The sequence below is a fragment of the Struthio camelus genome, chromosome 1 (assembly GCF_040807025.1).
Source record: "Struthio camelus isolate bStrCam1 chromosome 1, bStrCam1.hap1, whole genome shotgun sequence".
Classification (NCBI taxonomy): Eukaryota; Metazoa; Chordata; class Aves; order Struthioniformes; family Struthionidae; genus Struthio; species Struthio camelus.
The window spans coordinates 109,077,349-109,093,707 of NC_090942.1; positions in this window are offsets into that span (position 1 = coordinate 109,077,349).

Consider the following 16,359-nt stretch of genomic DNA (forward strand, 5'->3'; position numbering starts at 1 on the left):
TTTTTGTTACTAATGCTTAACAGTTTTTCTATTAATAAATTGTTTTGCAATGATTCCTGTTTTTTGGTTTTGGTTGGTTTTCTTGTTTTTCTATGGATGGGCAGATAAGTTCTCTCAATCACACTGCAGTCAATGGGTTACTACATGGAGGGAAGGGACAGAGTTTCACCCTACTGCTCCATAGTTAAGAGAATACAATTTGTTTGCCACCAGAAGACGTATTACAACATATTCTACAAGAGGAAGGCCGTTTTTAGTAATTTTAATTTAGCAATGAGTTCCTTTGGGCTTGTTTGACAAATACAAATGGGTTTGCTTTTATTTTAGATTAATCTCCTTTGGATATATACTCAATAATATGTGATGCCTATTTTTTGATGACTTATAGTAGTACAATATGTGGATCAGAATTAAAAAACAAAATCAGAAATATTTGAAAAAACTCCACAAACAATCTGATCATAGCACAGTTCCAGCCTTTTCCCATATGACTCTTCATCAGCAGTATTCACAGAATATGAAAACACTTCACCTTAAGTAGGGAGGAAGCAATAATTCCTGGTCAATTGGTCCACAATCATCATTGCACTGTAAACAGCTGGCGGTGAATAACTTATCATCCTTACTGAGAATTGTAGTATGCACAGAACACAATGCTTGCCAACTGTTGTATGTATTCCTTTGTAAAGTTACGAAATAACAATTTTCAATTATGGTAATATATTTATATATTTGTAAACAGTTTCTTAAATGAAAAAGAAAGATAAAAATAAAATTAGGGTCTGTAAATACTCTGACAACTCAGCTTTAAAGGGAGGTATGAAATAATTATTTAAGATGTGGGGGGACCTTTAGCTATGCCTTTCTCCAGCCCTGCTCCCTGCTGTCCAGAGTTGTAGTCGGGGCTGTGGCACCAGCTCTGCCCACCCCACTCAGACTCATAGGTCTGCACCCCCTCATTGGGGCACCACGGTGATCTGGGACCTTTAGCAGTGGTGGCCAGAGATGAGGTGGGCTGAGGGCTGCTACCCTAAGTAGCACAAGATGCCTACTGTATGTATTGCTGCATTTTTTCAGTTGGTTCAGAATAAATAGCAAAGAACATGGTTTTATTTCACTGAAACAGTGAAAGACCTTTAAGCAGGCAGAAATTTAAGGACAAAATTTGCCTAAGATCTCAATGATTTACTCTTGACTTGCCTCACTTTTCTTTTTTTAAACATATAGTGGTCAAGGCTTTAGTTTTACTTTTTTTATTCAGAACAACACATCTTGAAGATTAAAATTTAGGGCATTGGTGCAAATCAGACTCTTTTTTTAGTCTGAGTCAAAAGCAGAAAATATGCTACGTAGGTGTACTGGTGATTCACTTTGAGCTCATATGCTTCATGGACAATGAATGTGATAGGCAGGCCAACAGAGGCAGCGAACAGACGCAGCAGTTTGCGCAGCAGTGTCTGGGCTCTGCCTGGGCCTTTTGTGGGCCTTGTTGGAAGTTGTGGAGACTTTCTGGGGACCCCCGAGGAACTAGACGGTGCTTGCTGCTAGCAGGAAGGGAGAGCTGGGCAAGGACTCCTGCAGGGGACCTTGACTTAACTTCTCCTGGGAAGTTCTAGCTAGGTGGGGCTGCTGCTAACGAGCTCTTTGGGCTGCCCTGGTCAGAGGGAGTTGGGGCTTTTGTTTCAGGTGGCTCCTGATTGGGTGGGTCAAGCACCCTTGTGAGTCACTGCTAGGCAGAGGCCTATATAAGAGCCAGGCCTAGAGCGCAGCTCCCAGAGTGCAGCCAACAGAGGCAGTGAACAGATGCAGCAGTTTGCACAGCAGTTTGCGCAGCAGGGTGCCAGAAGGCAAAGAAGGCCCCTCTCCATTTTGCACAGTAGTGTGTCCTTCCCTGGGGCATGGTGATGACACGCCGCAGAGCACGTTCCCCAGTGGCTGCTGGAGGTGCTGCATTGGCTGTGTCTGAGGCCTCAACCCAGACAGACCCTCAGACAGCAGATGCAGCTCTGCAGGTGTCAGGCTGCAGGGAGTGCCTGGGGCCTCTCCGTGAGGCCTGGGCTGACAGTCAGCTCTCCTGTGTGAGGTGTGCTGTGGTTGACCAGTTGCGTCACCAGATAAAGGAGCTGTGGGAGGAAGTTAGTAGGCTGCGTAGCATCCGAGAGGATGAGTGGGAGATTGACAGGGTGTTCTCGGAGACTGTTCAGCTCCAGGAGTCCCCAGCCCCCACTGCAGCGGAGTTGTCAGAGGGCTCAGCACCGTGTGTAAAGGTGCATCATAACACTGTTGAAGAGGGCTGGAAGCTGGTGACCTCTCGTAGAAGGAGAAAGGCTCTTGCTCCTCCTCAAGACTTACCCTTGGAGAACAAGTTTAGCGCCCTCCAAGCTGAGGAGAGGCTGGGCATGGCTCCAAGGGAGGCAACTGGCCGGGCAGACCCTGTGCCGTGCAGGAACCCCCGGAAGAAACGGCGAGTGATTGTTGTGGGTGACTCCCTGCTGCAGGGGACAGAGGCACCTATCTGCCGACCTGACCTCTTGTCCAGAGAGGTCTGCTGCCTGCCAGGGGCTCGAATAAGAGATGTCGTGGAAAGACTGCCAAGGCTTGTCCACGCATTGGACTACTACCCTCTGCTGATCTTCCATGTGGGTGCTAATGACACAAAAGGCAAACTGGAAACCATCAAACGGGACTTCAGAGCTCTGGGAATGGTGGTGAAGGGTCTGGGAGCCCAGGTCGTTTTCTCCTCAATCTTGCCTGTGAGGGGAAAGGACAGGAGGAGGAGTAGACGAGTTTTCCAAGTTAACAGCTGGCTGCGCCGCTGCTGTTGGCAACAGGGCTTTGGTTTCTATGACCATGGGACCCTGTTTGAAGATCAACAGCTGATGGGGAGCGATGGGATCCACCTTACCAAGCGGGGCACGTGCGTCTTTGCCAACAGATTGGCCAGCCTGGTAAGGAGGGCTTTAAACTAGGCAAGATGGGGGGCAGGAGAGTCAGTAAAACACCGCTCAAGTCAGGATGCCTCCAGCGGGTGCATACAGCCAGGGGAGACAGCATGCAACATGGCTATGGAGGATCCTCTTGCACCTCTTCTGGGAAGCCTATGTGCTTGACTGGCTCTCTGAAATGCCTGTATACCAATGCACGCAGCATGGGGAATAAACAGGAAGAGTTAGAGATCTGTGTGCGGTCGCAGGGCCATGATCTCATTGCAGTGACAGAGACATGGTGGGATAGTTCACATGACTGGGATGCTGTCATGGATGGCTATGTGCTTTTTAGGAAAGACAGGCCAGGAAGGCGAGGTGGTGGAGTTGTTCTTTATGTGAGGGAGCAACTAGAATGTATGGAGCTCTGCCTCGGGGTGGATGAAGAGCAAGTTGAGAGCCTATGGGTAAGGATTAAAGGGCAGGGTAACATGGGTGACACTGTTGTGGGGGTCTACTACAGGCCACCTGACCAGGAGGAAGTCATCGATGAGGCCTTCTACAGACAGCTGGAAGTAGCCTCATGATCACAGGCCCTGGTTATCATGGGAGACTTCCACTACCCTGACATCAGATGGGAAGACAGCACAGCTAGGCACAAACAGTCAAAGAGGTTTGATGATAATCTCTTGACTCAGGTGGTGGTGACGCCAATGAGGAGAGGTGCAATGCTAGACCTTGTACTAACGAACAAAGAAGGTCTAGTTGGAGAGGTGAAGGTTGGGGGCAGCCTCGGCTGCAGTGACCATGAGATGGTGGAGTTCAGCATCCTGCGAGGAGGAAGCAGGGCAATAAGTAGGATTGCAATGCTGGACTTCAGGAGAGCTAACTTGGGCCTCTTCAGGGAGCTCCTTAGGGGAATCTCCTGGGGTAGGGCCCTAGAAGGAAGAGGGGTCCAAGAAAGCTGGTTAATATTCAAGTGTTACTTCCTCCAGGCTCAAGATGGGTGCATCCCTCTGAGTAAGAAGTCCAGCAAAGCGGGCAGGAGACCTGCATGGTTGAGCAAGGAACTCCTGGGAAAACTCCAACAGAAGAAGGAAGTGTACAGAATGTGGAAAAGGGGACAGGCCGCTTGGGAGGAATACAGGGACGTTGTCAGAGTGTGCAGGGATGTGACAAGGAAGGCTAAGGCCCATCTGGAATTAAATCTGGCAAGGGATGTCAAGGACAACAAGAAGGCCTTCTTCAAATACATCAATAGCAGAAGGAAGACTAGGGAAAAGGTGGGCCCGCTGCTGAATGGGGCGGGTGCCCTGGTGACGAAGGATACAGAGAAGGCAGAGCTACTGAATGCTTTCTTTGCTTCCATCTTTACTGCTAAGGCCAGTCCTCAGGACTTCCAGACCCTGGGGACAAGAGAGGAAGGCTGGAGAAAGGAAGAGTCTCCCTTGGTTGAGGAGGATCAGGTTAGAGATCTTTTGTCCAAACTTGACATCCATAAATCCATGGGCCCTGACGGGATGCACCCCCGAGTGCTGAGGGAGCTGGCAGATGTTATTGCTAGCCCACTCTCCATCATCTTGGAAAGGTCCTGGAGATCAGGAGAGGTGCCTGAGGACTGGAAGAAAGCCAGTGTCACCCCAGTCTCCCAAAAGGTCAAGGAGGAGGAGCGAGGAAACTCCAGGCCTGTCAGCCTCACCTCCATCCCTGGAAAGGTGATGGAACAGCTCCTCCTGGAGGTCCTCACTAAGCATGTGGAGGACAAGAAGGTGATCAGGAGTAGTCAGTATGGATTCACCAAAGGGAAATCATGCTGGACCAACCTGAGAGCCTTCTCAGATGGAATGACTGGCTGGGTAGATGAGGGCAGAGCAGTGGATGTTGTCTCCCTGGCCTTCAGCAAGGCTTTTGACACTGTCTCCCATCACATCCTCGTAGGTAAGCTCAGGAAGCGTGGGCTAGATGAGTGGACGGTGAGATGGCTTGAGAACTGGCTGGATGGCCGAGCTCCGAGGGTTGTGGTGAATGGCGCAGAGTCAAGTTGGAGGCCTGTGGCTAGTGGTGTCCCCCAGGGGTCAGTCCTGGGTCCAGTCTTGTTCAATATATTCATCAATGACCTGGAGGAAGGGACAGAGGGCACCCTCACCAAGTTTGCTGAAGATACTAAACTGGGAGGAGAGGCTGACACACCAGAGGGCTGTGCTGCCATTCAGAGGGACCTGGACAGGCTGGAGAGCTGGGCGGGGAGGAACCTCCTGAAGTTCCACAAAGGCAAGTGCAAGGTCCTGCACCTAGGCAGGAATAATCCCATGCACCAGTACAGGCTGGGGGTTGACCTGCTGGAAAGCAGCTCTGCCGAGAAGGACCTGGGAGTGCTGGTGGACAGCCAGTTGACCATGAGGCAGCAATGTGGCCTTGTGGCCAAGAAGGCCAATGGTCTCCTGGGGTGCATGAGGCAGAGTGTTGCCAGCAGGTGGAGGGAGGTGATCCTGCCCCTCTCCTCAGCCCTGGGGAGGCCTCACCTGGAGTACTGTGTCCAATGGTGGGCTCCCCAGTACAAGAGAGACATGGCACCACTGGAGAGAGTCCAGTGGAGGGCTACGAAGATGATTAGAGGGCTGGAGCACCTCTCCTATGAAGAAAGACTGCAAGAGCTGAGCCTGTTCAGCCTGGAGAAGAGAAGATTGAGAGGGGATCTCATCAATGTGTACAAGTATCTGAAGGGAGGGTGTCAAGAGGATGGGGCCAGCCTCTTCTCCGTGGTGCCCAGCAACAGGACAAGAGGCAATGGGCAGAAACTGAACCACAGGCAGTTCCACCTAAACCTGAGAAAAAACTTCTTTGCTGGGAAGGTGACAGAGTATTGGAACAGGTTGCCCAGAGAGGTAGTGGAGTCTCCTTCGCTGGAAATATTCAAAACCCGCCTGGACGCGATCCTGGGCAATATGCTCTAGAGGGCACTGCTTGAGCAGGGAGGTTGGACTAGATGATCTCCAGAGGTCCCTTCCAACCTAAACGATTCTGTGATTCTGTCTCAAACTGTTGCAGTGTTTCCCTTGCTTCGTTTAGTGAAACAATTTCTGTAAAGTGACTAATTCAAGATGGGAGATGATTAAGATGTTAAGCTACCCCCCCATCGCTGTTACATTTCTTATCCTTCTTCATTCTCTTAGCTCCTTTAGTTATGATATTTATATCCTTCTTGTCGAGTTGAGGAAAGGGAATTTCTCAAGCATTTTCATGTTGATTTAGATAAAGGAGAGTATTTAGGCACGCACATGTTCTTTCTTTGTAATTATCAGTAAATATGTGTGCAACTATGTGCACATTTTATCACTTTCCATGAAGTGAAAAAATACCTTGGGAAGAAATCAATATTTTGCTCTTCTGTAATTATATTACATTTAACATGTTACTTTTCTTAGTTGTATGTGCTCCTGATGAGACTCAGCACCAGTGAAAATGCTACTGTTTGTTTGTTTCTTTTTAGCAGTAAAATCAGCTTCAGATGTGCCTTACCTCTTCAATTCCATTATCTTAGGAGGATAGAATAATTTTTCATGTATTGAATCTTCTTACTAATGTCATTTATTTGATGTTTACCTCTCCTGGATTTTGTCATCCACTCAGATATGAGTCGAACCATTTTGAAAAGGGATTCTAGGTAACTAGGTACTATGCTCCTATGTTTGAAACATTGACTTTGTATCTAATCTATATTCTCCTGGAGGCAAATTAAGCTCATCACTCCTTGCCAGAACCTCCCTACCTGTAGGGGAAAAACTGTTCACTCTCTTCATAACAACTTTTTGCTCACTGAAAAGAGCATAATCATTAATCACCTCTTCCCTCCCCTGTCTATCCTTGCAGTCTCCAAGGACAGTAGTAGTATGGCATTCAAGAATAAACATGTCTATCTTTGGACCTCTTCTAATGCATTAGATTTTTTAAATGTCTTATATCTGTTCCCTTTCTCTCTACTCCCTCCAGTTGGTCTACATTTTAAAGTACAATGCCCAACAGATGGACAAGCTGAAGCACCACTGGTAGTAAGGACAGTAGAATAACAAGCTCATGTATCTTAGGTGACATGAACATTTAGTAGGTCACAGAATCAGATCTGATCTCTTGTTTTCAAAATTCCATGACACATAAATGGCATAATCTGTACATCTGAAAACCTTGCTCTCTCCTTTGAATCAAGTCTTATTATTAACTACTGACAAGAACTGGGCTCCGAGCAGACTTCTGCTTGGTGTCGAACTGAGAAGACTTATCAAAGTATTGCTTGTGCCTGGTGTTTCACTTAGATTTGGGGGTCTTTTTTTCAGTAGCTGTGCACATACCATATAGTAATTTCAGCTTGACCATGGCTTCCTGACTTTCTTATGAGAGTATCATTTAAAACAGTTTATGACTGTTCCCCACACCTTTGTCCCCTTGGCCACTTAGCCTGACAAATAAGGAAATTTAGTTGTTTTAATATAGTTTGTTTCTTGTCACCTTGTTATCCTTTCAAGGTTTTAAAAATTGCTTGTTTAATTTGTTCCACTATCCTTCTGGATACTGAAATGAGGCTGACAGGGCTATAATCTTCTGATACTCTTTTTCCTCCGTTTAAAAGTTAAGAGACTGTGTTTTATCCTCTACTGGTCTGTGAGACAACATCTGCACTCTGAGTCATGGCAAATAATCACTCATGACTCAGCAATTGTGTTCACTACTTCTCCAAATACTTGAGGAAGCCCTGATTACTTAGATGCTTCCATTTATTCAAATCTTGCTTAATCTCTTCTTCATAAATACATGAATCTTGGCTATAAATAGCCATTTAAATTCTGTTTTCAGAATGACAAAGACATATTATTAAGGAAGCAGAGATAGTATTAGAAAGGTATAAGGAGGAAATGATTTAGAATATGAGAAGCTAATAGCTGAATTATATCTTAAGTCATAAAAGAGTTAGAAGCTAAGGCCATACATTGTAAACAAACAAGCAAGCAAGGGTTTATTCATCTGGGCCTTATTTGAAAGTTGTACGTTCCTTAAATTCATTTATAGTTATTTTAAGTTCAATAATAGATTTAGAGTATTGCCTGAATAGCTTATGTTTATCTATATAGAACCAGGGCCTGGATTCTTAGTCAAGAAATACACAAGCTGTGGATATTTTTAGAATCACTTTGCACAATTCAGTCCAGGAAAACATTTAGAGAATATTGTATCTAATTCATTGAGAATTAAAGAACATCTTGCAATTTGTGTATCATTTTAATAGAATTAATTTCTGTAGACTTTTTCCTACCTTCATAATGATTTTAAATCTAACAGGATAAGATGCTTAGTTTGAAATTCCAGCTAATTAAAGGAATTCTGTATCTTATTGATTTCTTGCCAGAAGAGAATAATTTAAAAGCAAGCAGGATAACACTGGGGGAAGTAATAGCCCGTAGCATATTTGATAGTGTAGTGTATTTGAGCATTTGGGTTTAAAAGATAGTTGTATATACTTCTACTACTGTATTATAACCTTATTCTATCTAAGGGCCTGCTACTACGCAGATTTTAAAGTAACATGAACAAAAGACAGTTTGCAAGAGAAAATATCTTGTACGAAGTTAAAAACAGAACAAATAATCGCTAATTAGAGATACTACTCAATCTGCCATGTATTTTGAAACCATGATAGAATCATGATGATATTCTGAAAGTGCAGAGATTATCTCAATCTGCACATTACCTTTTGGATGGAAATTCTGAATATAATGAAAGTGACTGTAAAGATGGTTTAAATTATTCTTTTCTTTGAGTGTCTCTTCTCTCTTCTTTCTTGTTAATTAGTGTGTTATCAACCAGAATCACAGAAGCCTCTCCTGTAGTAGCATATATGAAATACAATACATTGTATAGACAATAGCTGTGAACCCTCCTTTATCCTGCATTTACATATTTTACATTACATACTTTGGTGTGTAAGGATTACATTACTTATGTTGAAAATGTGATTCATATGGCTAAATCCAGACTTGACTCTGTTATTCTAGTGCAACTATGTTATAGGCCAGCCACAGGTCCTCTGTAAGTTGAACCTTTTAGGAATGTTTCTAAGAGGACAGTAATTTAGGCGTCTGAATACAAATGAGTGTCATACATTTTTTGCATTTGCCCTAATTGCAACTAGAAAGCTTATATCCTACAAAATACATCAAAGCCTAGGGGAAGAAAACTAAGCTTAGAACATAGGGCTTGTGGATTGTATACCAGAGACCTATTATTAAGTGATATTAACATTTCTGTGCATTTCATATCACTTATTAATCATACACCTCACCTTCCAACCTAAAGGGGAAGCGATTAATTTCCACAAATGAGGCTTCCTAAGATTACTTTAGGTAGGGCTGAGATCACAATAAAAGATTTCTGATATAGCACAGCCTAGTTTTCATATGCTCAGCATAGAAAGACTGAAAAATATTTAGCTCTGGAGAGACTGAATTTTTTCTAAGCAATTTTTTTTAAAAGCAAGTTCCAATTTGAGATAAAACTTCCAGTTTGCCCTTGAAATTCATCAACCTCGTTTGAATCCTTCCTGCTTTGTACCAGATACTTGTTCTAAAGCTGTACTATTTCCTATTTTGAGACAATTCTTCTGTGAAATATTTGCATGTGTTCTGATGATAGAACTTTTTGAAACCAGCTAGAATATTTGTGTGTCAGATAGTTTCATAGACAACCTTCATCCACAATGAAATATGAATGAAAATTGACATTCCAGGCAAATTAAACATGTTCATATGTTTTTCATGTGAAATTTTGTACATAGAGAGACACAAGACTTGGAAATTATGCTAAGCATTGGGAGTTTCAGTGCGTTTCTATTGATGCCCTTATACTTCAAAACTCAAAATGCTTCAGGTGTATTAGTTTTCATCTTTTGTGTAATCCTTTAGAAGAATACAGGGCAGAATAGATTGTTACAAACAATTCAGTTGTGTTGCTTCAGCTGTCTCATGGTAGTAATGTTTTTGTAATGTTTTTGAGTAGCTGAGGCCGCACCAGGCCAGGGGCTTTTGATGCACCCAGCAATCATGTTTCCATCCTATACATGTAGCTACATCCCAACTACAGAAGAAGGATGGTTTACAGTGTGTCTTGCAGTCCTGATGTACCAGGTATGCACGTTTGGGAAATGAGTGAAATATGTGGTAGTTCCTGCTCTGCCCTGACTTGTGGGTGTCCACGTCCAAAGCATGGAGCAACGACGTGCAACCTAGTCTCCTCTTGACATGGAATCGAGGTGCCATAAGGTTATAGTTGGATACCAGGGTTGGAAGATATGCCATGAAGCATTTCTGGTTGACAGTGCAGACTCTGCCAAGGTGTCGGCCTGGGCCAGCAGTGTTATGCATGGATTAGTCCAGGCTGACTCTGCGAAGAAGCAGCCTACTGGAGCGCATTGGGATCGATAATGTCATTGAATTCTCTTTAGCTTTAGACCTGTCCAGTCCTTCAGTGGAGCAGAAGGAAACCTGAGGAGTCATTGTCTGCCCCAGCTGTCAGCTATTACCAAATCTCCCTCCTCCATGATGGCTTTGAGTTGTAATGCGTTTATAATGGGGTCTTAGCCTAATGATGTTTTTAGTATGAATATACAGAGTCAGGTATGATGCTCTATGTTAGGTAAATGCATGCAAATAACTGAGGAGATCCTGAGAAGCATTTTGAACTTTTGTGCTTTCAAAGCTATTAATATATTTGCTAGAGTGGGACCATAATGATATGTATCAACCTTTTCTTAATCCCTGAATCAAAATTACACCATCATTTGATCCATAAATATGCACATACACTTGCCAACAACAACTGAATGCATCAAGTTATTTTGTAGTCACACAATACAGTTTAGTAAGAAGGATTTAATTACTTTAAACTGTACAGCACAACTGGGAACTGAATTCAGTCCAATATGAGGAAGCTTTGGTGTATAAATAGCTTCCAAACAACTCTAACCTAAATGTGTCATCTCATCTCACCTGAATAACCAGATCCTGTTTCTATTGAAATGAATACTGCAGTAAGTGTACATACATTTACATTTCCTTTTTTTTTTTTTAATTCCTTAGAAGTGCATGGGAAAATGTGATAGCTGAAACTAATTTAAGATGCCAAGCTCTTGTTTCCATTTTATTCTATTTTCACATTGTATTTTGTTTTTAAATTAAGTAATCAAGGAAGGATACAGGCAATGTGGTGTTTCTGTAAAAATAAAAATCTCATCTGTACAATAATTAGAATATAGCTAGATGTTCCAGATGGTACACATGCAAAAAGAAGACTAGCTTTATGCCAGATGGTATTATGACCATACATAAAGCAACTGGATAATGATTGTAATATTGTGACATGTCATATTACATGAATAAATACTGTATTTTTCTGAGAAAAAGGTAAGATCATCAGTAAGTTAAACAGCTCAAAGCAGTTATGGCACTTATCCGGGAATTATAGTCCTCGAGGAAAGGAAATATCGAAGTAGGAACTTAGAGGACTTATTTATTTAATTCACTCCCCTGTAGAAAAAGGTGAAATTCTAATTTGTCTAAATAATCCTTTACAGAATTAATCTAAGCATAGGCAACCTAAAGTAATTTTGAATACTTCATATTGCAGACATAGAACAAGAGTTTTTTGCTATCCCTCAGAATGCAGTGCTCATAAAAGATAAAAGTTCAGTAAACATATCTATTATGATTTTTTCAAAATGCATTAGACATATAGACAAAATTTTCTATTTGCAGTGACACATCACAGAAACAATTTCTGATAGTGTGACACTTCCTACCCAATGATGCAAGCTCAATATGATAACTTAAGATTTCCACAAGTAAGAACTTTTTACCTGTTGTTTATATTAATAAAATATTCAACATCCTGCATAAATTTATAATTGTGAGTTCCTGCACCATAACTAGAAAAAAAAAATTACGTTCACATGGCAAAGGATTCCTGGAGATAGTGAAAACATAACTTTTTTTTTTCTCTTCAGCAGCATACATCAGTTTTGCAAACATCCAGTGCATGAATATGTATATACTTCATTCAAATTTTATGTTATCTTATCATAGATATTTTATCTTTAGTTTTTCTCTACAGATATTTCAGTTTTTCAAAAGAGTTTGGATCCTGAGAAATAAGAGAGAATCTCGTAAATGAACAGAACCGAGAAACAGCATTTTTTTCCTTCTCCCTATGGGTGTAGCCGAACGATAGACGCTTCTGCCAGGATGTCTCCTATTTAATTTAGGCACACATTATGCTACTAGGATACAGGAAACGCATGTCCTGTAATGGTAAGGAAGCAAGCCTTTATAGCCAGCACTCTTATAGTCCAGGTCTGTATTCAGAGTTTGTATTGGTGAGGCAGGCAGAGGAAGTATTGAGCTCCAGAGGTGGATCCTTATATATACAGATATATATATAACCCAGGTTCATAATTCCCTTCTAAATAAGAGTTGCGAACCTTGTTCTTGCAATGCAGCAGGCTGACTGGGAGATATTTTCACTAATGCCTGATAGCTGAGTCCTGAAACAATGGAAAGACATTAGAGAACAGTATAACATGCTATTTTGCTGAGCAATTGTAGAGATCAGGATCTAGTCTGTCTTTTCTTTCTTTTTTTAAATAAAAAGCTGAAGTGACAGAAGTCTTTTTTTTCTCATTTTTGTTTATTACGAAAATGTGCATGCATTCCGTTTCTTATATCGCAGTCTCTTGCTCTGTTCCTGAAAAGCAATTCTGTTGCATTATTTTGCATCTCCGAAGTCTTTCTGAGGGCCACGTTCTGCCCAAGAGGCCCTACTTCTCCTAGAAAAATCTCTAAAATAATGCCATGTTCTGATATTCTGATACTGCATTGCCCCAAAAGATTAGTTAGGCACTTGCTCTCCTTGTGTTTCAACTGAGCTTCTTTTGTGCTCTGTTGCACCCAAAGAGCTACAGACAAACTTGATTTTGATGTTGTACTTCAGTCTGCCCAAATCTGAGACACATGATTTCTAACAAGCAAATCATTGATACCTTTTGCCGTAAAATGATAAGCCTTGTCTTCTGTGATGTGGAAGATATTCAGGCAATGCTGATGCTGCAGACTTCTGGTAGAAGGTATGCAAAAGCACAATCATTGACAGGGTAGCCAAAGTAGAGAGATAGACACTGTCATGAACAAAACTGTGATTTTTTTTTTTTTTTTTTTTTTTTTTTGCATAACTTGCCCTGTGCAGAAGATGAGATGATTTTTCCTTTACTTGCTGAAGTGCTGCCAGTATATTAGGAAGATGTTCTTCGTGTAGTATGAGGTCATCACTGAAACCATAAAAGGTTTCCAATGAAAACATAGAATCAGCTATAGCTGAATAATTTCTTCTGAGTGAAAGGACAATTCATCTGTTACTTGAACTAGATCATGCTGTTACTCTGGGATGTTGAGTTGAAAAAGGATTATCTAGGTTTAGTACATAAGAATAAAGTTGTAAAAGTAACAAATTCATGCATCAAATGATCTGTCAGTTACAGTGGGAAAATGTTTCCCTGTTTACTATTCATATCACAGTATGTAATTTATTAATAATCCTACAAGGAAGTAGGCCGTATCTGTTGAAGGGGAGTGCTGGGATGAAGGCTACTTTAGTATCACAACATTGAATAGAACATTTCCAATTATCGTATAAACTAACTTGTCTGCACATCTATGCTCCAGAAGAATGCGCTGTTGTGATTTGAAGACCTCTAGAATCTGAGAATCCTCTGCTTTCTCGAGCACTTTATTTTGAGGGCTTAGCTATCACAGGCATAGTAAAAAAAAATGCATGTCCAGTTTTTCAGTTGAATTGTTTGTTTTCAGGTACTTCTTATTCTTGTACCTTTCTCCACTAGGTTTGCTTTCTGTAATGATATTGTCTTCTAAGGATGATTTCATGCAGTACTCAAGTCATCTCTTTTCTTTTGAAGCTGAAAAAAGGCTCATTTTTTTAATAACACTCACTGTTAGGAATTGGCTCCTCATCTCAAAACTTTATTTGTAGATGCCTGATATTTTTTTTAATAGTCCAGTTCACAAATTGTTCCATCTCACTTTGCATGACTTTTCTATCCCTAATTATCTTTCTCTTACTTGCTAGGATCTGCAGATGTTTTCAGCAACGGTTCTTCATCCTGTCTTGAATAATATGGACCTAATATTGGTCTTAGTGGAACCTTCTTAAACTACATGCATCCCTAAACTCGAGGAAAGGATTCCTGTTTTCATAGTGTTTTTCTCAGGCATCTAGATCCGTTGTGTTTATGGCTGCATCTGTGCTGTGCTTTTTGGCAGTTTTTGCACAGAACATTTGCACAGAAACTATAATTTCCAGTAATAGTTACCACTGTAACTTCCAGTAACAGTTGCCATATTTTTGTACTGCCAAAGCTAAAAGATGAGTCTCATATAAAAAGTGAAAACTGTTCAATCTGGGTTTTAGCCTCAGTTATTTTATGCTGATTTTACATTCATATATGTTATGTCAAGGGCACCTGCTATGTTCAGAAGCAGTTTTTGAAATCTGAATTCACCAAAACCAACCCCAATAAACATGCAAATACCAAATAGAATGTGTAAATAGAACTATTTGTTTATACCAATGTTCCATTTACACAGAGAGACAATAACTTTGTAATTTGCACTACAGCTACTTATTAGTCGTAAATTTAAAATGTTAATAAGTAGGAATGACACATTTGTTAAGATATCAAAACAAAACATATCTATCTATTATCATTTTGGGGCACTTGGACCAGTGATGGGTCAACAGAAATGTTTGTATTATACCTGCTGACAGTTCTTCACCCAGGCTTAATCTGCATAGACACATACATTATGTTGAACACTGCTGATGTTTTGAATGAGGGGAAAGTTCCAGGCTGGAACTAAATTGTAATAGTAACCTCTCAGTGTACAATAGAAACAATGCTTAACAATGTACTGACCAGAGGCTGTGGAGGTGGTAACAACAACCAGGGAGGGTTGAACACACTTTTCCTCCTGCATTCATACTCTTCTCTAGCATAGTGATCTGCTTTACTTTGGGTATGTTCTATCACTTTGCGTATCTGGAGAAGGAAATATATATATAAATGAATTGTACCTAAAGGAAAGATGCAGCTTTGAGTTTAGTGATGCTGTATCAAAATGCTGTAGTCCACAGAACATAAGATTCATGGAGGGTTTTTTTTTTTGAGTTTTTTTTGTTTTTTTTTTTACTGCAGTATACTCTAAGAAAGGCAATGTAATGTGAACACATTATTTTAAATTAGAAAAAGAATAAAGAAAACTTAATTAGTGAAGACCACTGGTCCTGAGTTTGGCAGAGCAGCAATAAAAAATGGAAGAACTTAACCAAATTTTCCTCAGTTAATTGTAGATAAATAGACATATTTGTCAGGGTGTTGAAAAAGAACCTACAGATCATAGCATCTTAAAGCAGAGACTGCTTTGTTTACCCGGGGACAATGGCATGTGAGTGTATACTTGTGCTTGTTCCTTCTGTAGTTTACAGAACTACAGCATTTATCTACCAGAAAAACACTTGACATTTTGTGTAGTTCTGTGGGCAACAAATTTCCAGCCTTGAAAACTGTAGTCACACCTTGTTGCAACTTCCTGTTTCCATTGCCTCTGCTTGCTTCCTTTTGATTACAGTAGCAACTGCTGTGAAAGCAATGACAATGTTGTGTGTTTGCATCCTGCCTCCCTTTACTTCTAGGGTGTAGTAAACTTTCATGAGCAAAAATCCAAATCTTAAGAGAAAAGAAAGATTTTTGGTTTTAGTTTAGCTTATTAGAGTAGAGGTTGCTCAAAGTATTCCTGTGTTTACTGTAGTTGTATGTGAATTCTTTATTCTTTTCAGACTGCCATAAAACTTGAAATGTGTTGATTAAATGCATAAATGTATTTGTAGCATAAATGTATTTGTGTATGGACAGCTTAACTCACTGCTAATATTTCACTAGATTTCCTAGGTGGTGCTAGCTGGAAGTTATAATAAGCAATGTAGATCTAACAGAGAAAAGATACGATTTGTCAGTAAAGGATGGGAATTAAAGATTTAATGTAAAATGGGGGTACTTAGCAACAGTTCTGTAGAAGCAACAAGATAATGGTATACAAAAAGAGGCATTTAAAGATTCCTTAGAAGTAGATTTCATATTTAATTAAAGTAGAATTAATATTTAACTAAATCGAGAATGACTCGCAAACTGACATCTGGTATTGTTACGTGACAAAAACAGCAATCTGAATACTGCCTAGAGTCCTTTATCCCTGGAGTCATAGGTCAGTTGTTATTCTTTATCATAGAGAAAATACACTGGAAATTTAACACAGGATATGTGTCAAGC